This window comes from Marmota flaviventris, chromosome 1, assembly GCF_047511675.1.
Source record: "Marmota flaviventris isolate mMarFla1 chromosome 1, mMarFla1.hap1, whole genome shotgun sequence".
Classification (NCBI taxonomy): domain Eukaryota; kingdom Metazoa; phylum Chordata; class Mammalia; order Rodentia; family Sciuridae; genus Marmota; species Marmota flaviventris.
In genome coordinates this window covers 117,556,306-117,582,969 of record NC_092498.1, presented here as the reverse complement: position 1 = coordinate 117,582,969, position 26,664 = coordinate 117,556,306, and the positions used below count along the sequence as shown (strand labels likewise).

General features: G+C 42.1%; 1 pseudogene; it reads left to right on the top strand.

Annotated features, from left to right (window-relative positions):
* The window catches only part of LOC114084481 (testis-expressed protein 38-like), a 30,036-nt pseudogene extending 6,709 nt beyond the window's left edge, over positions 1-23,327 (top strand).
* Positions 23,328-26,664: the final 3,337 nt, after the last annotated feature.

The window sequence follows — 26,664 nt, the reverse complement described above, 5'->3', positions numbered from 1 at the left end:
TTATGCCCCAGGTGGCCTTTCAACAGTCCCTTTCATCCCTTGCTGCTAGCAAAAGATCATCCACATATTGAATCAAGGTTATCTTGGGGTACTCACTGCAGAAAAGGCTTAAATCTTTGTTGAGTTCTTCATAGAAGATGGTGGGGGAGCTCTTAAATCCCTGAGGTAGTGGAGTCCAGGTTGGTTGTCCCAATATTCCCTGCTCCAGGTCAGTCCATTCAAATGCAAAGATGGGATGACTCAGTTTTGACAAAGGAATGGAGAAAAATGCATCTTTCAAATCTAATACCGTATAGATCTTATGTTCTGATGCCAACAGACTGAGCAAGGTATAAGGGTTTGGGACAGTTGGGTATATGGTTTCTACCCATTTGTTCACTTCCCTCAAGTTCTGTACTGGTCTCTAATCATGAGTCCCAGGCCTTTGGACAGGCAGCAAAGGGGTTTTCCAAGGTGACTGATATATAATTAGTATTTCCTCTTCTAGGAGACATCTAATATGGGTTTTGATTCTTTCTCTCGCTTCAGAGCTGATGGGGTATTGTCTAACCTGAATTGGCATAGCCCCAGATATTAGTTGTATTACAACCTAGAGGGTTATCCTTAGCCCAAACTGTAAGAATTTCTTGGATTAATAGTTTTTTTTTCCATTTTCCTTCTAAGCTTGGGTAAGATTTTGAGAGAGCAGATATTCCTCCCTTAATGGGCATGATATAGTTAAAGCTCTTGTAGGACTCCCCGATTGTAGGGAATTCATATCCCCTGAAAATGATATAGTTTCCTAAAGTTTGCTTAGAAGTTTCCATCCCAGCAATGGGAAAGGGCATTCAGGGATAACAATGAGAGAGTGAGTCACAGTTCCTTGTCCTACATCAACAGTGGTCCATTTATAATTTTTAATTTCTCCTATTTCTCCTTGTACTTCCATATTTTCATTAGTGAGGGGTCCTGGTGGCTTCTGCAACACCAAATGTGAAGCCCCTGTATCCACTAAGAAATTTAGAGGTTGGCTCCCAATTTTGAAGGTTACCATTGGCTCTTGGGAGCCTAGTTTGTAAGAGCCATGGTCCCCCTATTCTTCTAAAGTTAGAGCTGGTTTTAGATGAGGGGATTTGGCCTGCAGCTGGGGAAAGTCCTTTTGATTTTGTTGGGGGCATTTATTTTTTCCAGTGTCCAAATTCCCAGCAATAAGAATACTGATCTGTCTTTTGCCTCTGCTGTATGCAGTCTGCATCTGTCTGGGATTGAAAATTTCAGGAGACTGTAGCACAGCCCCTATGGCCCAATTTATTTCCTTTATCAGTAGAGCATCCTGGCTGTTTCTGTTTTCAAACACCTTTTGAGCTATCTCCAATAGCTCTGACCTGTTCTTCCTCAGAAAGCCATCAATCTTTTGAACATTTTTATGGATGTCTGGAGCCCGCTGAGTTATAAAAGCCAGGTTAATCGCCTTCAGGTTTTTTGGGTTCTCAAGCTCTATAGGAGTATATATAGATGGTATGCCTACAGGAAGGAGCCTTATCAGAAATGCTGAAGGCGACATGTCCGGGCTTTGTTTTACCTGTGGCAGTGAGTGGAAGTGCTGAGAGCCGCCATCTTTGCTTACAGCTCACCCCTGTACTGGAGAAACAAAGAACAGCATTGTGGCATGAATGCAGTATCAACACAGGCCCTTCCCTGGCAGGCCCCCAAATTGAGATTCAAGTCAAGTTTCCAGATTCTCTGTGGCAGTTGGACACCTGTGAAGGCAGGTACTATGCCATCAGAGGAAGCAGCACCGAGGCACAGGCCTCTGTTCCCTTGCAACCTGCACTGCTGGCTGTACAGCAGCTCTAATCTAACCTGATGCCATAGCAGCAGTCCAAATCCCCACTCCTGATTATCTTTCAGGAGATATCTTTTGCTCTTCCCCTCTGCATGCTTATCCTGACTCCCATGGTGAACCATTCTGCCTTTTACCCTGTCTCTATTGGAAGTGGAAGGAATGTCCACTTTCATTTCCTTCCCACTCTAGCCCTTGGGGTGAATGTTTCAATGTACACATTTTGCTTTAGAGTTTTAACCTTTGCTCAATGAAGTTGAAAATTTCCAGGGATATTAGAAAAGGGAGCTAACCTAAGGCAATTGACATTGACATAGAGGTCAGATTCCATGCAGTTTTTACTGTAGTAAATGTTTTGAAAATATTCAGAGTCATTTGCATCTCAATGGCCCTTACCTGGGCAATGTCCTTCCTCTCTAGAGTGGGGGAACCAGTCTCACCAACACAAGGAGATTTGGAGGGTGGCTGGGAAGAGACACTTGGAAACAATACTTGTGGAGGAGCTCAATTCCCTCCCTCCATTACTGGAGCTCCAAGGTGTGCCACCCCTGGACAAGGTCCCAAGAGGCACTGGGACCTCTTGGTGGATATCAAATATCTTCTACTTCCTGGGAGATGTGTGATTATCCTGGTCTGGGAGTACTTGCTACCCGGTAAGCTGATGCCCAAAGAGAGTTACCACAAGATTAAGAAGCAAAAAAGGTTAGGACCACGTTCACCCAAAGTTCTTCTGTTGCCAAAACAAAAAGGTTTCAAGGGAGGCTACATGACTCTTCCAAACCAAATCATACTTGTCAAAAGTGAGGTCCAAGCCTTCACACTGTAGTGACTTTCTTATGACCATCATGAAAACAAATGTATCTGCTCATATTATACATTTAGGTCCCTACCAAAAGTCAAGCATGCTTCAGCTCCTAGAATCCTCCCATTCAATGGCAATGATTTTTAGAAGAATTTAAACTGATGTGTCAGTCCATTTTATACAAAAATGAGAAGTCCCAACTAGGGCTGGTGGAATATGTTATGTCACTAATGTGTTTGCCTATTGGTGGATGCACACTGCATGGAGAAGTCTATTTCCAGCGGAACATTCTCCATTCTTCTCTTAATAGACCAGATTAAAAAATCAGGTACAAGGGGGCCTTTTCCTAAATGGAAGCCGAGGGCATAAGCTTCACCTTGGTGCGCTGAGGCATCGCTCCCTTGGTGGCATCAGTGCTAACGAAACACCTCTTCCACCCCCTGTATAGGAACAAAACCATCAAGTCACCTTAAATGTTCTCAAGCCAGCCCTGTGCTCACATTTGTGTGAACTCCACAGAGGCCTTCCCCTTTATAACTGTTATCTGTTAGTGTATGGCAAATGTATTGCTTCTAAACAACAACCTGGTTTTAGTGCAGATCATAAGCCATCACCTACAGTACAGGTAGTACAGAATGCTGACATCCAATACTCATGCTGACTCCGATTAAATGGAAGGGATAAGGGAAAGTTGTAAGATGATCCATAGAATCTGCAGATCAGAGAGACTGAGAGGACCCCAGAGAACAGGAAGCCATCCCGTGCACCTTCTGCAAAGCGGAGGGTCATTGCAGACACAATTATCTCCAATGCTTCCCAGAGAAGCCATTAAGGTCAGCCAGACACAGACCCACCCTGGCAAGAGGCACTACTCATAGAGGAGAGCTAAAGAAGTCAGAGGTCTTCAAAAATGTCCCCAAATTGATGTCTGAAGTATCTCAGTTATTGCATAGGAATACATAGGAAAAAAGTCAATTTGGACCAACTAGGTCCGCAAACACAGTACAGGATACCTAAAATCACAGCCCTGTGTGGATGTTGAAAAAGAAAAGGAATATTGGTTTCTTTGATTGTTGATTAAGGTAAAGATGCACTTGTGTCAGCCCTACCTCACACTAAGGGACACTGGAGGCCAAGAAAAAAAGGGTTCCTCTACGAGAGAGTAACCCCAATCACAAGACTCACTAACTGGTCTTGAGTTCATTTCAGTGAGAGTGCAATGAAATGCTGGATAGCTGGGTAGGAAGCAGTAGGCATAATGCCTGGCAGAGTGTGCTACTTTTACTCTTATTTTGATAATCAGTACACATACCTGAAATGAAGTTCATGAAATGCCACAAAAACAGCTTCTTGGGTTTGAATTAGAAAAGACTCGGACATGAAATTGTAATGGGCAATGAAAATCAAGGCATGTAAGATGACTCAATAAGCAGATTGGGTGATAAGCACACAGAAGGAAGAAATCAGGAAGCCTTTTGTCAATGTTTGTAGAATTCTGGAGGATTAGGAATTCCAAACATCAAGAAGTAAGGAAGGAAGGAGGGGAGGGAGGGAGGGAGGTAAGAAGGAATGAAAGAAGAAGTAGTTATGGAACATTTGAAGGCAGGTTCCCAATATAACCTTTATTTTTATTCACTGAAGATGAAAACTGGCAGACCGGTTCTAGAGTCTATGTGTCAACCAGTATGCTCTGCTTTCTTATAAGATAGGCAGAACTTGAAGAGGACTCAGCTGGTGAGCATCACATATGTAGAGGGGAAGAAATGAGAGCAGAACACCTATCAGAAGCATCACACAGTCTTCTAGGCATAAGGTCTTGAGGAATTGGAGTGAGACGTAGACACTAGTTGTGGAAAGGGGGAAAGAAGAGATGGTCAGCTCTGTGAGAGCAAGACAGCGAAAAGAGGAGCTTGCTCATGGCACTCTTGAAAGAATTTAGCACTTTTGCCTCATAGGATTACTTCTTCATTTGTACAGGAAAGAGACATAAGAAAATGTTGGCTCTTTCTGCATTCAGATTGGTTTCACAGAACACATTTTCATCCAGGATACCAATTCATTTGGATACATCACCTGTTTGATTTCTTCTGCACCTTGCTCTTTCACCCTCTCAACCTTAAAGAGGGAACTGAGGGTCTGAAAAAGAGACAATAAGAAGCAATCAACTCCTAGGGTAGAAACAATAACAACAAATGCCCCTCCCCACACCTTGATTCTGGCTCTCAGGCTTGTTGGAAACAGCCTGTCAGCACAATGGAACAGATCTTCCAGAAGCACAGGAAACCTATGTGAAGAGCTGTAGGCGGGCAAGGCTGGGCTTGTGGCTAAGTGGTCCAATGCTGGCCGGGCATGTATGAGGCCCTGGTTTCTATGGTGTGCACACAGTATCAATGATTACATTCTCTAACTAAGGAATTCCAAAGAAAAACTGTAGGATCGGGAACACTAAGACCTCAGGCCACACAGCCTTTCACAGTCCTACTCCTGGGCAGTACCTATGAGGTCTCCATGTTCAGGCTTCACCAGCACCAATGAGGGTGAAGTCCTACAGCACTTTGAATCATTGAAAGATACTTGAATGCAACTGTCCTTTGACCAGAGATGCTTCCTCATCTGCACATGAAGTGACAGATTACCCATGTTTTCCTTGGATTTTTTTCAATGACTGGCTAGGGAATGTAGCGGTGTTACTATATTTCCTTCCAGTATGCTCCAGCACCCCTGGAACACATACTGAAACCAGGTGTCATGGCAAGGCCACAGAAGGCCATGGAAATATCTCTCAGGTCTCTTTGAAAAACCATCTTGCACAAAATCAGTGAATCCTGGCCAATATTTTCAAATTTTCAGCCCCTTGTTGGAAATGTCTCCCAGAGCTTTAAACTCGGATCTCTGTGTTTCCTTAGGAACCTACCTGTTCCAGAGTGGGTCCTCTAATGCAGGCTGTTTCCCCAAGGCACCTGTGTGAAATACATGATAAGACACAATATTAATCTATGCTTTCTAATTTTTTAAGAGAGAGAGAGAGAAGAGAGAAATTTTTAATATTTATTTCTCAGTTTTCGGTGGACACAACATCTTTATTTTATTTTTTATGTGGTGCTGAGGATCAAACCCAGCGCCCTGCACATGCCAGGCCAGTGTGTTAACACCTGAGCCACATCCCCAGCACTAAATCTATGCTTTCTTCATAGGGAAAAGAAAACCAATCTAGTTGAGGTGCACAAACTCCAATGATTTTGCGCCTAAGAACTCACTCTCCTTTCCACTCTCTCTAACACTTCTACACTTCATGCTGAGAATGATGGATTTGGAAAGAGCTAGTCCCTGACCAAAATTCTGAGGTGCATAGATGAGAGAGGATTTGTCAGTAACCACTCTCTGCTAGTACTGAGGGTCCATTCTAGAGGTGTCACTGTGAATTTCAGGGATGCCTTGGCAGAATGAGCTCTCTTGGGTCTCCTGTGCTTGGCCATTTCACCTCTTTCCCTTGGAGCTGCAGAGGGGGTAAGAAATAGAAAGATACCTTGGAAAGAAAAGATACTTGGGAAGACGTTTCCCATTTCGGACAGCATTTCAAAGGGCAGGTGGCCAGAGTGGACTAGAGTCTACTAAAGGGTTGTGCTGGCCGCTCCAAACCCCGCCTGTGGGCTCTCTCTGCTCTGCAGGTGCCATGGCCCCCTTAATCCAGAGAGCCTGCCCTGATTCATGCCTTCCCTCCTCACAACCAGCCCTCTTTTGGTGCCAATCCTGCTCTGGGGAGGTGACTGAACCCGAGGGTGCTCACGAGCTAGCTCCTCGGAAAACGTTCTTGGCACTCATATCACTCATTCCTCTAGCATCAAAGGTTGTTTCCCCAGACATCCTCACAGGAGCTGCTTCTCTCTGCTGAAGTTTCTAGGTGACTTCCATTTTGTCAGAATCAGGCAGGCATTATCCTCCTTTTCCAGATGAGGAAGCTGAGGCTGAGGACCTTATATTAAGTGATTTCTCCCAGTTATATCCCAGAGCTGACCTTTAGAAAATACTCCCAAACTTCAGTTACCCTATACTTCCTAAAGCCAAATTGCAGCTCCAACCACATGGGAACTACTTCCTGGAGTCACCCAGAATTGGGCCCAATGACTTCTTCTATAGGCTTGTTTGGATACCTGCAATGCATGTTGCCTCTCTCAACCCCAATGCAACTATCCTTTTCACCTCTGAGACCAACAGTGAGTTCCTGAGGTCAGGGCCAGTGATGTGCACATCTGTCTGGCTTGCTCCCCACATGAGCGCATCCTCTGTGAAGGCACTCGCGGATGTGCATTGTGTGCAAATCTGGCTGAGGAAACCCTTCCTGAGGCAAGTTCAGATCCTACAACTCTGCTCTCTCACACCTGTACTTAGAAAGATCAGATCAGCCCTGCTCTGTGCTGTTTAGAATGAAGTAGAGGGTTAAAAAGTTTAGGTGGGCTGGCCTGTAACTGGCTCGGGATCACTGCAGTTCATCTCACTGCATCCAGCTGCACAGGCTGCCTGATCATCTCCTAGGGCTTCGTTCCCATGTCCACTCCTCAAGGGAACCTTCATAAATGAACTCTCTCCGTCTTTGCACATCCTAATTGTCTCTTTGACTTCTTTTATTCCCTTCATGGAAATTTCACTCTCTGAATTGCTTCTATCCTTCTTTTCTTTGATTCCACTGGTTTCCATTCCACTGGATACAGACAAAAAATAAATATATGTTGTGTGATGAGAACACTATGTTGATGAACAAAGCAGACAAAGAAAGATGGAAATAAAGAGACACTCAAGCAGAGAACTAAAAATTGAGCAAAGAGTCTCTATGAAGAAGGGAAAGAAAAGCTTCCCAGGAAGTGGAAAGAGACACATGGGAGTGGCTGGTGAGAATGCTCAGGCATTTGGAGGCCTTGGTTCAGGATTGTGGTTTTCCATCAGAGGGCAATGAGAAGTCACTGCGTGTGGGAGCAGACTGGCATGATCTGTGCTGTCAAGGCTCATTCTGGCTACTGAAGAAAATGGGAGGAACTAAATGGTAACAAGGAGCCAAGCCATGACCAGGGGTACAAGCTTCTTGGGGTCTGCCCTCAGCTTCATGAGCAAATCTCTCTCCAACTGAGCTGGTCAAAAGTGAACCCAGCTGCCTCAGGAGAACTCAAGCAAGTCCCTGAGTGACAGCATACTGTGATGATTGGGTGGTGAGTAGGGTTCTCCTAACCTCATGACTCTGCTATCTGATGGGAGTTGGATTAGACATGTCTTCAAGTCTCCTCCTACTGGAGACCATGGGGTTCTGGGAAATCCATGGAAAGCACTGTATGCCACCATGTTGGGGTGTTTGCCACGTGGGAGGACAAGGATGTGTTTGGTGGTAGAAATGTGAAGAGAGTGAAGGGGCAGTCTGAGCCAAAGTCCAGAGTTCCTGGTGGACTCTGGCATGCCAGAAGGGAATGGTGTCTGAAGGATGGGGAGGGAGATGAAGCTGGAAAGGGATACAAGATCACATAGGAGATAGCCCCCACCGGGACGGATAATGCCAAAAAAACACTGGTTGAAGAAACAACAGACAGAGTCCAGGAGCCACAGAAGGAATTTTGCACCACAAGGTAATTTAGAGCTTGTGTCTCCTTGACTACTCACGCAGAAACTTCTTGTTGCCTGGGCTGTCCAATGTTCACTGTGTTCCCTGACCCACTTCCCTCTGAAAAACATCCACAGGGCTGGGATTGTGGCACCGTGGTACAGCACAGCCTAGCATGTGTGAGACACTGTGTTGGATTGTAAGCACAACACATCAATCAATTAATAAAATGAGGGTCCATCCACAATTAAAAAAACATAAAAAAGAGAAGAAGAAGAAGAAGAAGAAGAGGAGGAGGAGGAGGAGGAGGAGGAGGAGGAGGAGGAGGAGGAGGAGGAACAACAAGAACAACAACAAGAAGCAGCAGCTATGCAGAAATGGCTCCCTAACCACCAACCCCATACATAGAAACTCCTGAGGGTGTGAGGGCCTTTTCCTGTGGGCTGTTCTGTGCATTCCCAATATGAACTTGGGAACAGAAAATTCTGTCTTGGGACCATTGTTTGATGGAAGACAACTATGCTCATGACATGTCACAAGATGGAGTCCCTTCCTTGCATCAACTGTCACCCACTCCACAACCACCTATCCTAGAATTCTCAGTGCTCAGAACCCTCTGACCTCATCTTGAGGACATAATGAGGCTGAGGCCTTTTGAGGACTCCCATTGGTGGAACAAGCAGTGGGGGAGTTCATTCTTTCCAGAGCCTTAGGACTGGTAAGAAGCCTCCAACTGATGGATTCCCCAAAGGAGGACCTGGGCTTTCCTGGATGTAAGTCGCCCTCCTGTTCTTGGAGTGTAGGGGAATTCCTTTGGAAGGATGGGGAGGTGGCTGCCTGTGGGAAGTGCTAAGCAGTTAAGAGGTAGGCTCCACTAGAAGAGGAGGGACTCCAGGTAGACACAGACTACATTCTTCCCAAACAGAAAAGCTACATGGGAGTCCTTGTCAAGAGGGGAGCTTTGACTTCCTCAAGGACCTTGCCCTTAGTGAGTCTGAAGGATCAGATAGGTCCGGGACTGGGAGCCAGAAGGTCTGACAGAGTCCGGGTAGGTCATGGCCCCTGTACACCTAGTGTTCCTTATCTGTCAAAGGTGAAAGTGGCCTCTCAGGCTTCCTGCCAAACTAGCTTCGACTCAATCAGAAGAGAATTGGCATGTCTTGGAGGAGGGTGGGAATAAATGAATGGATGAATGAACCAGGTCAAGTAGAGGAAGAAGAAAGAGTCCAGGTCTCAAGCTACAGCTGTCAGCTTGCCTCTTTCTGTTTCAGCCTTAAATTGGATTCCCTTTATTATGGATTACTGGGGCTGTATTATGTGATCACTGTGGGCTTCCTTCTCTTTCTTTGCTGCACGAGGAAAGTGGAGGAGCATTCCTGGCAGTTGGTGAAAGTGCTGAGAGCCGCCACCTTCATTTACAGCCCACTCACTCCTGTACTGGAGAAACAAAAAACAACAATATGGCATGAAGTCAGCTTTCAACACAGGCCCTTCCTCGGCTGGTCCCCAAACTGACTAGCCAGTGGAGATTCCAGATTCTGTGTGGTAGTCGGACACCTGTGAAGGCACGCACTATGCCATCAGAGGAAGCAGCACCAAGCCACAGGCTCCTGTTACTCTGCCACCTGCGCTGCTGGCCGCACAGTAGCTCTTCCTTCACCTGGTACCACAGCACCAACCTACATCTCCACTCTCAATTATCTTTCAGGAGATACCTTTTGCAACACCCCATCCACATGCTGAACCTACCTCTCATGCTGGATCACTCTGCTTCCTACCACTGATTCACAGGGAACAAACATACCACATTAATAGGGCCGGAGTTCTAATTCCTATCCCTCTAACCCTAAGAGGCTATCAAATGCATTGCTCCGTTTTTCAGATGATCTTCCAATAATCAGCAGATATCCACTAGAGAAAAAATCACTCCAAAAACTGACCTTATTTCCCTAAGCATTTATTTTCTCCTAGATATTCATCCTCTTATTGCTTCTCAAATACCTTCAAATAGTTGGGTAGGGGAGGAACTGGCTTTTTTATTTGTTGTATGAAGAAAGATTTATTTCCAAATATTTTCTATCCCATAACAGAGTAGAAACAGCAACCTCCCTCTTTAACTTTCATACTCAAATGTCATACATTCCCGACTTCCTCCAATATAGACTGACTTTTCTCCCTGAGCAAATTTCTCCATAACTACCTTTCTTCCTGTCCTGTATTAGAAGCAAAAATACCCCTTAATGTTTGTAACCTAACATTCTCAATTCAATTTTATCTATGTACTCTAAAACCGTACCACCACACCCATTATTCTCTCCATAGCTTTCTTTCCAGTCCATACCCAGCCAATCTAATAGCTGCCTCTGTTCGCCTTCTGCACACTTTAAGCAACCAGCTACCATTATATTGATCTCATTCTCACCCCTGAGAAAAGTTTTAAAACATGGCCTAGACTCACCCCCTCTATTACCTCCAGTGCATCCTCTTTGCTCTTCCTTGGAGTAGGACTTTTACATCAATCTCTATAACAAAATTACATTTTTGGTATTGCTAGGGAAGATCCTCATTACTTAAATATTGGCATGCTTTTAGATTGAGGAGGAGTACATCGGTTTGCTTGCTGTATTTTTTATGTGTGTTCAAGAAGACACTGACAAATCCTTCAGACTACAAATTTCTCACTTTTGACCTCTGGTATACCTCAGTCTTCTGGTTCTTCTAACTTTCTTTGAAATTCTCAGATTTTCTGCTGATTCTTCTTCTTTCAAAGAATGACTTCTGATGTTTCTATTATTTGCATGGTTGTATTATAAGACTCATTTTGCTTCTCTGCTAAACAGTTAAATCTACATTTCTAGACCTCTTCCTCATAGCTCCTCTTTAATTTTACAACTTCCTACTGACTTATATTGGCCAGCATTTGAGTGCAACATGTTTGTAATTCAATTCAAAATTTTCCTCAAATTATACTACCCACCTATGTAGTGCATCCAGATTAATGACAGCATTATAAATTCTACATAGTAAACAGTACTCATCTTTTTCATCCATTAATAACCTATGGACAAATTGTGTCTATTCCATTTTCACTATTTTCCTGAATAGATACCTTCCTTTCCAACTTGATTAGCACTGTCTGCATGCAGGTTGTTGTGATAGTAAGCATAGAAATGACAAAAGTTTAACAAGTCTCTCAGACATTAATCTCTTGTCTGAAATCCATGTTTTACCCAAAACACAGAATATATTTTAGGAAATGCCTTTTTGAAACCCTTCAAAACATCCATAGAAATAAAAATTTACTTTAAAAACTAGAATTTTAAAGCTAATGAATACATTATCTTCAATGAAAGAGTCAGTGGGTAATCTTCATAGCTAAATGGAAATAAAAGAATGAAGAGTCAGTGAGAATGAACTGTATCAATGGAAACTACACAACCTGAAAAACAGAAAAGAGACTGAACAAACAGATAGACTGAACATAATGGACCTATACAACAATATCAAAAAGTCAAGCATAAAGATAACTGGAGTTCCAAAACGTGAGGGGTGAATAGGTCCTTCAAAATTAATGAAATAATGACTAAACCTATCCATGTAAAATAGATAAACATATAGAATCAAGAAACTGAGTGAACCTCCCCCCCCCTCAAAAAAAAAGAACTTCAAAGTATATAATCAAGCTATTGAAAACCAAAGATACAAAGAAAATCTAAAGCAGTCAAATGAAAATGAAATCCTCCATTCAGAGGACACTGAATTCTCTATCCAACAAAAATATCCTTCAGGAATTATGACAAACTGGAAACACCTTCATACTAAGGAGAAAAATCCATCACCTGCAGACATGACTACAAGAAATGCGGAAAGAAACTTTGTAGACTGAATGGAAATGTTATTAGAGCCCAAACTGAAAATTTCATGTGTTCTTCCGTAGTTAGGTACTAATGTACATGTATTGTGAAAAAAATACAGTAAATTGGGCTGGGGATGTGGCTCAAGTGGTAGCGCGCTCGCCTGGCATGCGTGCAGCCCGGGTTTGATCCTCAGCACCACATACAAACAAAGATGTTGTGTCTGCCGAAAACTAAACAATAAATATTAAAAAAAATTCTCTCTCTTTCTCTCTCTCTCTCTCTCAAAAATAATACAGTAAACTAAGAACGAGGTTGATGTAAATATAATGAGAACCAGAACAAAATAAGTGTAAGGAATTTTCCAAGTTGAGAGAGAAAGAAAACCCCAGGATAGCAAATGTGTATCAAGCATTCAAGCATAGAGGGCAATCTCTACATTAGAGGATACAAATTTAGATTGAAAAAAGTGCCAAAAGAAAGAATGTTATTACCAAGATCACCACACAGAACTGCCATAAAAACAAACATGCAGATACATGGAACAGAATGAAGAGCCCCGACATAAATATTTATGATCTACTGATCTTCAACAAAGATGCCAAGAGCATACAATAGGAGAGCACAGCCTCTTCAATAAATGGTGCTAGGAAAACAGGACATCCAATGCAAATATATGAAATTAAGACAATATTCAAAAATTATCTCAAATTCATTTAAGGCCTAAATAGAATACTTGACAGTGCAAAATTATTTGAAGAAAAAAGAATAAAGCTCTATGAAACTGGATCTGGGCAAACATTTTTTGGAATATGAACCCCAAAATACACATACCAAAAAAAAAGCAGAAAAAGCACAAATGAGATTGTATCAAACCAACCAGCTCTCCAGCACAGCAAGAGAAACAATCAATAAAATAAACAGAAACATATTAAGGAACTCAAAACAACTCACGATCAAGAAAACAACCCTAGTAATCAATCTTATGGTGTGTCTTTTTTTTAAAGCCTTTAGTTCCTTAAGATGAAGAGCTAAAGGCTTTAACTGAGCCTTGGTTTAACTGGAGGGAAACAAGACTCCCAAAATCTTATCAGCTACTGAGTTTTATAAATCTTAAATACAGATTTGGCAAATTCAAAGTACAGAAACAATGAGGGCCTGGTCACAGAGGGTGGTACAGGCCAATCACATAAGCTGAGGCATTCAGGCTCCTACAGCTCTGCAAACTCTTCTGCTTAGAAAAAAGGAACAGGAGGCTGAGCAGGGACCTGCTGGGAGTCACATGGTTGTTAGAAACAGACCTCAGAACAAGAACTCAGGCCTATTCATGGCCCATCACTGTTCTGAAGCCTTAGCAATTACAGGTTAAGGTGGCAATAAACATGCCCTTTCCTTTATGCTAGACTCCTACAAAATGCTCCCACTCCATGAGGCTGCTGAAGGGAGACACAGCTGGATGGAACTGGAGACAAAAGCAAGGAAGAAAGCAAGGCCCCTCCTGCCACTCTCCTCACTGAGAACAAGGGCAATCAAGTTTGCCACAGATGAGCATCACTATGTGGACCTCTCAGGAGCTGTGCTGCCAGAGTCAAGAAAAAGCCTCAGTAAGCATCAGACAGATGGGTCTGTATTATTCATAAGCTGAATTTCTGCCCTCCTACAGGCATCAGGGGGATCAGAAATTACCCATTTGGAAGTTCTGCACACATTCAATGGACAAGCATTAGGAAACATCATCTCCACATGGTGGGGAATGGAGGGAGGACCTGGGGTTCCCAACACAGAATCAAAAGCTCTGTGAAGATCAGGCAGAAGTTTCTTCTCTTGCCTGATAACATGGCATCCTTGCTTACTCCCTACTCATCCCTAATACTTGCACTTCATCTTCTGCCCAATACTCCCCCAGAGCCAAAGACTTCAGCAGCCACAAGCTCTGCATGACATCTTCACTCTCCTTCACTCTGCTCTCGTTTCACAGGCCTCCTTGTTTTGTCTATTCCCAATTCAAGGTCTTTGCATATAGCTTATCCTTCTGCCAGTAACACTCTATCTGCAGATGTCTATGTCCTCTCTTCCTTCAGATCTCAGCTCAAATATTATCCCCTCAGGCATCTAGCAGACAATATCCACCCTTGTTCTTGGTATCAGCTCAAACATCTTGAATGATAGCTTTAAGTAAACCCTATCTTGCCCATACAATCTCTATAGTTCCCTGCTAATTGTTCAGGTGAGTTAAATGATGTGGGGAGGTTTTAGTCCTACATAGACTGAGATAATGTATCTTTCTGCCTCATTTGTTTCTTTGAATGTACCTGATCCAAGCCATGTTTCCAGTGACCAATACAAAAATCCAAAGCTCTTTCCTGCTGCTCTCTATATGCCAGGACCACAAGAGCCTGTAAAAGTAGTGCTTCAATTCTAACTGCTCCATGGACTAGCTGGGTGATCTCAAAGCAGGCTGATTAACACGTGCCTTTGGGTCCTCACATATCAAGTAAACAAGATGATGGTTCTCCTCAATGGGCTGTGGTGGGGAGTTAAAGAGAGGTGGCTTGGGGTCTTCTTGGAATGGTGCCAAGCACCACATAATATTTCCACAAGAAGCGAGGAATTAGACCTGAATGTCAGCACAAAGTCCATCCTCATCAATGGGCCAAGCCACTTTACAGGTGAGATGCTGAGGCATCTCAGGAAATTTGTTCCAGACAACACATCAAAGCAACTACAGCCCCCACATTTCCTCTGAACCCTAAACATGCATATGAAAAAAATTAAAAGAAGTGAGAATCATTTACTTAAGAAGAGGATGGACTTGGAGAATGAACAATAGGTTACTGAATGATCAATGGGTTATAGAAGACATCAAGGAGGAAATTAAAAAATTCTTAGAGATAAATGAAAACACAGACACAACATATCGGAATCTATGGGACCCATTGAAAGCAGTTCTAAGAGGAAAATTCATTGCTTGGAGTTCATTCCTTAAAAAAAGAAAAAACCAACAAATAAATGATCTCATACTTCATCTCAAAATCCTAGAAAAAGAAGAGCAAAACAACAGCAAAAGAAGTAGAAGGCAAGAAATAATTAAAATCAGAGCTGAAATTAATGAAATCGAAACAAAAGAAACAATTGAAAAAATTGACAAAACTAAAAGTTGGTTCTTTGAAAAAATAAATAAAATCGACAGACCCTTAGCCATGCTAATGAAGAGAAGAAGAGAGAGAACTCAAATTACTAGCATACGGGATGAAAAAGGCAATATCACAACAGACACTTCAGAAATACAGAAGATAATTAGAAATTATTTTGAATCCTTATACTCCAATAAAATAGAAGATAGTGAAGGCATCGATAAATTTCTTAAGTCATATGATCTGCCCAGATTGAGTCAGGAGGATATAGACAACCTAAACAGACCAATATCAATTGAGGAAATAGAAGAAACCATCAAAAGACTACCAACTAAGAAAAGCCCAGGACCGGATGGGTATACAGCAGAGTTTTACAAAACCTTTAAAGAGGAACTAACACCAATACTTTTCAAGCTATTTCAGGAAGTAGAAAAAGAGGGAGAACTTCCAAATTCATTCTACGAGGCCAACATCACCCTGATTCCTAAACCAGACAAAGACACTTCAAAGAAAGAAAACTACAGACCAATATCTCTACTGAACCTAGATGCAAAAATCCTCAATAAAATTCTGGCGAATCAGATAAAAAAACATATCAAAAAAATTGTGCACCATGATCACGTAGGATTCATACCTGGGATGCAAGGCTGGTTCAATATACGGAAATCAATAAATGTTATTCACCACATCAATAGACTTAAAAATAAGAACCATATGATCATCTCGATAGATGCGGAAAAAGCATTCGACAAAGTACAGCATCCCTTTATGTTCAAAATTCTAGAAAAACTAGGGATAACAGGAACATACCTCAATATTGTAAAAGCAATCTATGCTAAGCCTCAGGCTAGCATCATTCTGAATGGAGAAAAACTGAAGGCATTCCCTCTAAAATCTGGAACAAGACAGGGATGCCCTCTCTCACCACTTCTGTTCAATAGTTCTCGAAACACTGGCCAAAGCAATTAGACGAAAGAAATTAAAGGCACAAAAATAGGAAAAGAAGAACTTAAATTATCACTATTTGCAGAAGACATGATTCTATACCTAGCAGACCCAAAAGGGTCTACAAAGAAACTATTAGAGCTAATAAATGAATTCAGCAAAGTGGCAGGATATAAAATCAACACGCATAAATCAAAGGCATTCCTGTATATCAGTGACAAATCCTCTGAAATGGAAATGAGGACAACCACTCCATTCACAATATCCTCAAAAAACAATAAAATACTTGGGAATCAACCTAACAAAAGAGGTGAAAGATTTATACAATGAAAACTACAGAACCCTAAAGAGAGAAATAGAAGAAGATATTAGAAGATGGAAAAATATACCCTGTTCATGGATAGGCAGAACTAAAATCATCAAAATGGCGATATTACCAAAAGTTCTCTATAGGTTTAATGCAATGCCAATCAAAATCCCAATGACATTTCTTGTAGAAATAGAGAAAACAATCATGAAATTCATATGGAAAAATAAAAGACCCAGAATAGCAAAAACAATGCTAAGCAGGAAGTGTGAATCAGGCGGTATAGCGATACCAGACTTCAAACTATACTACAGAGCAATAGTAACAAAAACAGCATGGTACTGGTACCAAAACAGGCGGGTGGACCAATGGTACAGAATAGAGGACACAGAAACCAATCCACAAAACTACAACTATCTTATATTTGATAAAGGGGCTAAAAGCATGCAATGGAGGAAGGATAGCATCTTCAACAAATGGTGCTGGGAAAACTGGAAATCCATATGCAACAAAATTAAACTGAATCCCTTTCTCTCGCCATGCACAAAAGTTAACTCAAAATGGATCAAGGAGCTTGATATCAAATCAGAGACACGGCATCTGATAGAAGAAAAAGTTGGCTACCATCTAAATACTGTGGGGTCGGGCTCCAAATTCCTCAATAGGACACCCATAGCACAAGAGTTAATAACTAGAATAAACAAATGGGACTTATTCAAACTAAAAAGTTTTTTCTCAGCAAAAGAAACAATAAGAGAGGTAAATAGGGAGCCTACATCCTGGGAACAAATCTTTACTCCTCACACTTCAGATAGAGCCCTAATATCCAGAGTATACAAAGAACTCAAAAAATTAGACAATAAGATAACAAATAACCCAATCAACAAATGGGCCAAGGACCTGAACAGACACTTCTCTGAGGAGGACATACAATCAATCAACAAGTACATGAAAAAATGCTCACCATCTCTAGCAGTCAGAGAAATGCAAATCAAAACCACCCTAAGATACCATCTCACTCCAGTAATATTGGCAGCCATTATGAAGTCAAACAACAACAAGTGCTGGCAAGGATGTGGGGAAAAGGGTACACTTGTACATTGCTGGTGGGACTGCAAATTGGTGCAGCCAATTTGGAAAGCAGTATGGAGATTTCTTGGAAAGCTGGGAATGGAACCACCATTTGACCCAGCTATTCCCCTTCTCGGTCTATTCCCTAAAGACCTAAAAAGAGCATGCCACAGGGACACTGCTACATCGATGTTCATAGCAGCACAATTCACAATAGCAAGACTGTGGAACCAACCTAGATGCCCTTCAATAGACGAATGGATAAAAAAAATGTGGCATTTATACACAATGGAGTATTACTCTGCATTAAAAAATGACAAAATCATAGAATTTGCAGGGAAATGGATGGCATTAGAGCAGATTATGCTAAGTGAAGCTAGCCAATCCCTAAAAAACAAATGCCAAATGTCTTCTTTGATATAAGGAGAATAAATAAGAACACAGTAGGGAAGAAGAGCATGAGAAGAAGATTAACATTAAACAGGGATGAGAGGTGGGAGGGAAAGGGAGAGAGAAGGGAAATTGCATGGAAATGGAAGGAGACCCTCAGGGTTATACAAAATTACATACAAGAGGAAATGAGGCGAAAGGGAAAAATAATACAAGGGGGAGAAATGAATGACAGTAGAGGGGGTAGAGAGAGAAGAGGGGAGGGGAGGGGAGGGGGGATAGTAGAGGATAGGAAAGGCAGCAGAATACAACAGACACTAGTATAGCAATATGTAAAACAGTGGATGTGTAACCGATGTGATGCTGCAATCTGTATACGGGGTAAAAATGGGAGTTCATAACCCACTTGAATCAAAGTGTGAAATATGATATATCAAGAACTATGTAATGTTTTGAACAACCAACAATAAAAATTAAAAAAAAAGAAGAGGATGGGCACATATGACAGCTAGAAGGAGCATAGTGGGCATAGGTTACATTAGCGTCAGATGACAGCAGACTTTCCAATTTTACCATTGCAGATTAAGCATCCCTAATCCACAAATCCAAAATCTCAAACCTTTTGATGTCAACTTGATGCCACGGGTAGAAAATTCAACACCTGAACTCATGTGACAGTTCACTTCAAAATAACAGACCCAGAATAGCCAAAGTAATCCTTAGCAAGAAAAGTGAAGCAGGAGGCATCACAATACCAGACCTTAAGGTATACTATAGAGCAATAGTAACAAAAATACCATGATATTGGTACCAAAATAGACATGTAGACCAATGGTACAGAATAGAGACACAGAAATCAACCCACATAAATACAGTTATCTCAAACTAGACAAAGGCAACAAAAACATATATAGCCTCTTCAACAAACAGTGCTGGGAAAACTGGAAATTCATGTGTAGCAAGTTCAAATTAAACCTCTATTTCTCAATACACACAAAACTCAAAGTGGTTCAAGGATCTAGGAATTAGACCAGAGATCCTACACCTAATATAAGAAAAAGTAGGCCCAAATTTCATCATGTCAGATTAGGATCCAACTTCCTTAACAAGAGTCCTAAAGCACAAGAAACAAAAGCAAGAATCACTAAATGGGATGGATTCAAACTAAAACAATCTTCTCAGCAAAAGAGATAATCATCAAGGTAAAGAGAGAGCCTACAGTATGGGAGTGTAATTTTACCACACATACATCAGATAGAGCACTAATTTCCAGTATATTTAGAGAACTCAAAAAACTTAAAATCAAACAAACAAACAAACAAAAAAACAATCCAAACATTAAATGGGGTAAGCAACTGAACAGAAATTTCTCAGAAGATATACAAGCAATCAACAAATTGATTATTTGTATTTGTATTGATATACAAGCAATCAACATCTTTAGTGGTTAGAGAAATTTAAATCAAAACTACTCTAAAATTTCATTTCAACCCAGTCAGAATGGAAGTTATTAAAAATACAAGAAATAATAAGTATCAGATAGGATGTGGGGAAAAGGTACACTCATACATTGTTGGTGGCTGCAAACTAGTGCAACCTCTTTGAAAAGCAGGATCGAGATTCCTCAGAAAACTTGGAATGGAATCACCATTTGACCCAGCTATCCCACCCAAAGGACTTAAAATCAGCATACTATAGTGATATGGCCACACCAATGTTTATAGCCACTGAATTCACAATAGTCAAACTGTAGAACTGACCTATATGCCCATTAATAGATGAATGGATAAAGAAACTGTGGTATATTTACACAAAGGAATATTACTCAGCCTTAAAAGAGAATAAAATTATGGCAATTTTAGTTAAATGGACGAAGCTTGAGAATACGATGATAGGTGAAGTAATCCAATCCCAAAAAACTAAAGGCCAAGTGTTTTCTCTGATTAATGGAGCTGATCTATGATGGAGAAGGGGCCACACAAAGAATGAAAGAACTTTAGATTGGGCAAAGGAGACAGTGGGAAGGGATTATGATGATAGGAAAGATGGTGGAATTAAATTGGACATCATTATCCCTAGTACAGGTGTAATTGCACAAATGGTACATTACTACACCATGTACAACCAGAGAATTGAAATGTTGCACTTCATTTTTGTACAGTGAATTGAAATGCATTCTGCTGTCTAAATACATTCTACTTTCTACTTGTACAACTATATAGAACAAATTTAAAAAATTTTAAAAGCCTCCAGGATTTGAATATAGCTCTGCCTGAGCCTGAAGTACCTTCTTAACCTGCTTCACTGGTCCTGGGTCCTGATGGGTTTCTAGGTCAGCACTAGACATATTTTCCAACCTCATACCCTATGCCAAGCCCTTAGTGGCTGCCGAGGGTCAGGCCAAACTTGGAAGTTGTTCAGCTTATCTAGGAAAACTGATTAAGACTCACCTTTCAGAAAAAAAAGGGTGAGGCACTGACAATCAGGGAAACAGCTCCTCTGAACCCAGAGGGAGGGAAGAGGGAAGACCTGATTTGGTGCTCAAATTTCTGAATAAGAGCTTTCAATACTATCCCACTGAAAACTGGCCCTCTGACATTGGAATAGATGTCTCTTGCCAAGGAGGTGAGTAAAGGAACAAAAGAATGGAGGAGGTCTGCTTTGATGGACATAGATGTTTTTTAACCAAGCCCTTAGGGAACCCATGCTCAAAAGAGAGCTCAAAGATTGCAAATTTGAACCAGTTTCCCTCCACTGGGTTTGTGTCCATGGACCATTGCTTACTCTCTCAGGGCCACAGGATTCCAATCTATACATTACAAATTATGCTCCCCTCACATTCCAAGGATGTGGCGATGTGTGGGATTGGGTAGAAACATCTGTGGTGTCGGGGCAGTGGGTAAGAGCTTGGCTCTGATGTCAGACAGACCTGGGAAGTAAGTCCTAAATCTGCCCCTTTTTGACGGGATGCTCTTGGGCAAGTCATTGTCCCCTGTGAGCCTCAGTTGATCTCTCTGTGAAATGGGGACAAACTACCCAACTCATAAGCCTATTGTATACTCGAGAGTATGGTGCATACTATTCACTGATAAATGGAAACTCTTATTCCTAAAATGAGGGCCCCCACCAATTCCGGATATTGAAAGCACCACAAATTTGCAACTGTGATTCCGGATCTGGAGTTCAACAGATCTGTCCAATGTAGCAAGGTTAGGCCCCTGCCCCTCCAACATACCAAGCAGGGCGACTAGAGGTCTCTTTGAGTATGAGTAGCTCTCAGCCTATAGCCACACAGAAAGCTTATTCCAACCCTAAACCTTTTGGACCCCAGGACAGAGGCCCAGAACTCTGGCCACTAGGGGCAATGCACAACCCACAGCCTGTTCTCTAAACCAAGCTGCACTGACAAGGACCAGACTGGGACATCAGGATAAACTCATCCTGCATATGATAAATTGAATCCTAGAGAAGGAAAGAAATTAGGGCACAGTTCTGAGGAAGCTGGTGGAAAATCTAGGACCAGAACCTGAGCCAGAGCCCTCCCAGAAATTTTGCTGACACTCTCCCATGTGCCGTTTCTCAATTCTGCCCTTCTCATTTGGACTAGCCTGCAATTTCCTTACAAACCTGGGCCATTCTGAGGGATCCCAGATATCTTGCATATTTCCTTATTGGAAAACACTGGGATTACAAACAGCCCTGGATCTGATTCATAACACAAAAAAGGAAAATCCACACACAGAGACACATACACACTCATGCTCCCTGCACAGAGGGCAGCAACAGATCCCAGTCTCCAGGCTGCCCTAGGGGGCTATCTGCCTCCACACAGAAAGGGGCTCCTTCATTGTGCTCTTCCACTACATGCTTCAACCCCTAATGCACACATGCACACACACATAAGCACACCCATGCACACACAAGGAGCAGGTTGGCCCACAAGGTCTACAGCCATGCATAATCTTGGGCTTACAATTCCTAAGATGCAAACATGGCAATGTAGGCCAGGCTGAGTGATGGAGGGCTGACAAGGGAAGGGCTACACACACACTCCACACAAATACATAATCATAGCCTTATTGATTCACACATATTCACACTTCATACAAATACAGACTCACAGAAACAGATCACACATACAGATTCACATACACACAATACCTAGATATACACTTGGACATCTCCAGACAAACGCATATATGTTCTCACATACTCCACACACGTCCTTACACACCCACACAAATACACACACAATCATAGCCTTATTGATTCACACATACTCACACATATTCACTCATAGCCTTATTGATTCACACATACTTATTGATTCACTCCTTTCTGTATGGAAACGTTTTCCTTAGCCCCTACAACTATAAACACCCCCTACATCTACAGGTACCTGGGAGGTGATTGTTATGAATCCAGAGGACAGACTTGCTCCAGGCTGGCCCAAGGGAGAGTGAAAAGGCAGAGGAGCAGCAGAAGCCTGTCATCTTCCTGTGGGGTGGGGGTAGAGAGGAGAAGACCCTGCCTAACAAGAGAGCAGTCCAGACTATGACTTGGTACCCTCAGTGAGGGAGCTTCCTGGAGATGGCTCTAAGGACTGAGAATGTGGAGGTGCAGGAGGGAGTCTTTATGTTCCCAAACTGAAACTCTCTCCTTTGCTGAAGGCTGGGACACTTTTGGCAGTCCCTTTAAACATTCTCCCCCAACAGGCCTGCTTGTCCCCAGGAGCTTGTCTCTCCTTTAAGATCACATTACTGAGACCCACACACATATTCCATCACAAAACAGGCTCCCACCCAGACACCTCAAGGCATGCCTCCCACCTGAATAATCCTCATGCTGCATCTGAACCTGCATATATCTTTTTATATATATATATTTATTTTTTAGCTGTAGGTGGTGGACACAATTCCTTTATTTCATTTTTATGTCGTGCTGGGATTGAACCCAGTGCCTCACACGTGCTAGGCGAGCCCTCTACCACTGAGACACAAGACCAGCCCCCTACACAGACCTTAAAGATGCCAGAGGTATACCTTGCCTCTAGCCCCACAGACCTCAAACTCACAGGCCACACTTCCAGCCCTGCTGAGGTAGACACCCACAAAGGGTAAGCCCCCTTCTAACATGGCGGGTCCTGTCACCAAGTGACACCTCTAGAGAAACTTCATTCTCCCACCCAAGGCACCTGCACCCTTTGCGATTAAGTCCCCGTACCTACCACCTTCTTCAGGTTGTTCTCCAATTTTTGCTGGGTCTCCAACCCTGAGAGACAAAGCAAGAATGCTTTTGCGATCACGCTGTGGGAGCGGCAGAGGCTGTCCTCCCTCACGCCTCCCTTACCCCATGGAGGTCACAGCAAAGCCTTTCACGGAGTTCATTCGGCTTGGATCCTGTCGTGAGCCGCTTTAAGGTCTGGCGGCTGCAGCGGCTGCGGCGACTGGGGCTCCTGCCTTCCTGAAGCTCCTGTGCTTCCTGGAAGCAGAGATAGCAGAGTCCTTGTCTCCAGCTCTCTGGTGATGCCGGCGGGGGCTCTGGCGCTCAGGACGCAGCAGGTGGCTTTGGCTCCTGTGCTCTAAAGGTGGTTGCAGTGACAGTGGCAGCCTCTGCGTCCTGGAGGCGGCTTTGGCTCCAGTGGACCTTTGCTATGGTGGCAGCAAGGCTGCGGCATTGGCTCTTGGCTCCAGCAGCGGCAGCGGCAGCGTCGTGGGTTGCAGCGTGGTGGCTCAACAAGGTGTTGGCTCCAGTAGTTCCTGTGCTCTGGCAGAAGCGATGGCGCTGGCATTGGCTTCTTGATCTGGTGGCGGCAGCGGCATTGGCTCCAACGTTTCCTGTGTTCTGGCAGCAGTGGAGACTTTGTGCTCTTGGTGGCGAGGATGGCTCGGTGAGGCGGCCTCAGCGGGTTCCTACGCTCAGGACTCCGCATTGGCTCCCAACAGTTTCTGTGCTCTGGCGGCCTTGGCTCTGTGCTCTGGGGCTCTGGAGGTGGCGGGGGTTCCTGAGCTCCTGAAGAGGCGTTGGTTCCAACGGTTCCTGCGCTGCGGCGGCGGCGGCGGCGGCGGCGGCGGCTGGGGGTGGGGGTGGGTTGGGGGGGCGGCGACCAGGGCAGGGGGCGGCGCCGGCGGCCTTGGCCCCAAGGTTCTTGTGCTCTAGAGGCAGCTGTGGTAGAGGCGTTGGCTCGGTGTTCTGGTGGCAGCGAAGGTGGAGTCAGCTCCCTGCTGTGGAAGTGGCAGGGGCGTTTCCTGCGCTCCCAATGAGGCAAGGTGTTAGCTTCAACAGCATTGACAAAAGAGATATGTACATGCTAGCTGCACACACTCAAGCACCAAGCCTCTGTGCAATGTTAGGAGATAGATTTTGGCGTTTGGATTCAGCATACTCAGCACCCCCTAACCCTGTAAAACAAAATTGGTGGTGAGCTTCTGTGGTCTGCTTGAATACCTGTGAGTAGAGCCTGCTATTAAGAGCTGCTTAGCTGTGCGGTCCTGTCACTTACTAGGAATTCACCCATCAGTACAAGCAGGAAACTACTTATACTACAGGTGTATACTTATAGCACAAGGTGTACTTATTCATATATATCAATACAAATAGGATTTTTATTTTCTTCATATAACTTCACATATTATTTATTCAAAAAAAATTGATTTAAAAATTAGACACAGGCAATACATGGTGGCATATACCCGTAATCTTAGTTATTGGGAGGCTGAGGAAGGATGGTTGCCAGTTCAAATTACCTTGTTATTTTAAATGACCAAGAGAAAATCGATTTCCTGGAATTTATGTGTTTTACATAAATTGCCAAATTTGGGGATCAAGAGTTCTCTAGTATTATATCATTTTCATATCAATATCTGTAGCGTCATTGAAGGTACCTTTTCTTTTATGTAGGATATTGACAAATTTTGTCCCACGCCTTTCTATCAGTATGGTTAGAAATTTATCAATTATGAGGGTTGTTTTAAAATCCAGGTTTACATTGAATTTTCTTTATTCATATTATTTTGTCTGTTTTACTGATTTGAGCTTCATATTTGTAATATTTTGCCATAAATTTAATGTTTTCTTTTTTCACTGTGAATGTTCAGGTTAATTATTTTAAAACCATTTTCATTCTAATAGAAACATTAATGCAACAAAAATTCCTCTCAACACTATATAAAAGCACTCCATAGATTTTACTTGTATCTTCAACCTCATCTAAATTTTTAAAAATTCTATTTGTACCTTGGATTCATGGATTATTTATAGTTATGCTCTTTTATTGCCAAATTGTAGGGATATTACACATTAACTGCCTCTCTTTCTTGTGTGTATATGTGTGTTGCCCACAAATAGACCCAGCGCCTCAAGTAGGCAATGTGAGTTCTATACCACTGACCTATTATCCCAGCCCCATTACTATTGAACACATACTTTGTATGATATCCAGAATAAAACATTTTGAGGTTTGTTTTACCTGTGGTCTAGATTGTTAAGTATTCTGTGTGCATTTGAGAAGTGCCCTTTTTGCTCTTGGTGGGATTTTTCTGTAAATAGCTGATGGTTTTGTAAAAGTCATTTTCTTCTATGAATTTGCTGAATTTCTGTGTAAGTTTTCTATGCATTGTTGAACAAGTGCTGTTGAAATCTCCATCTTTGTCATTGGATTTAAATAGTTTGCTTATAGGTCTATCAATTATGCTCAAAATATTTAAAACTTTTGAGGAGAACATGCAAATTTAGGATTGTTAAGACTTATGGAATTTTTCAGTTTACCAGGTAATATGCATTCTATCTCACATAGAAGTTTTTGTTCTGAGGCTTATTTCACGTCACTAGACCTATTTTAGACTTCTTTTGGTCAGTGATTTCATAATACAGATTTTCTTCCCATTGCTCAAAAGATAATAAATGATTTTAACTAAATGCCTGCCAATACAGAAATATCCTTATTGTAGTAAGTTTTTATTTTATCCTACAGTATCATGGAAAACACTTTATAGCTTTTTAATTTTGAATTCTGTAAATAAAGTATTAATATAACTTTCGGACCATGCTTATTAATAGTGTGAATTGTCTATACTGTAAAAAAATTCAAATTTTATGGTAGTAAAATTTGCACTGATGTTGACCAGTTATACTGACACTAAGTTTGCCTTTCTATATTTTGTAAATGTTTGACATAAACTGAAGCAAATGTGTCCAGAATGAAGAATGTTTTTAAATTGAGTGTGAAAATAAAAATTTGATTTTTACTCTTGAAGCTAGCATTCTGTTATTTAAGTTGAAAATAGTAGTGAAAGGATAATACTATATTGCTAAGCTAGCACAATTTAAAAATAAATCTAAGATTATGCAGGCATATTGGAATTGGAACATAAAATAAATGAAGGACAAAAGGTAAAAGTCAAGTATCTCACCATTGGGGTGGAATTTTGTTCTGTCTTTTCAATTTTTCTCTAAATCTTTAAAGATTTACCTTAAAACTGTGTGCATGTGTGTGTGTATGTGTGTGTGTGTGTGTGTACACACACATACACATAAATACACATACATATTCATTCAAGAGGAAGGGTTCTCGAATATACTTTATGGACAACCCAGGGAAAAGTTTTAACTGAGGAAAAAAGAAATGTTAAAAGCAGTAAAATGTAAAAACTTTATTTTTGAAGGTAGAAAACAAAATCTCCTTAATAAAATAAAATACCAGAGCTTCAAGAAGGCTTGGGGCAGTGAGTCTTCTATGGAGTTGCTTTTCACTTAG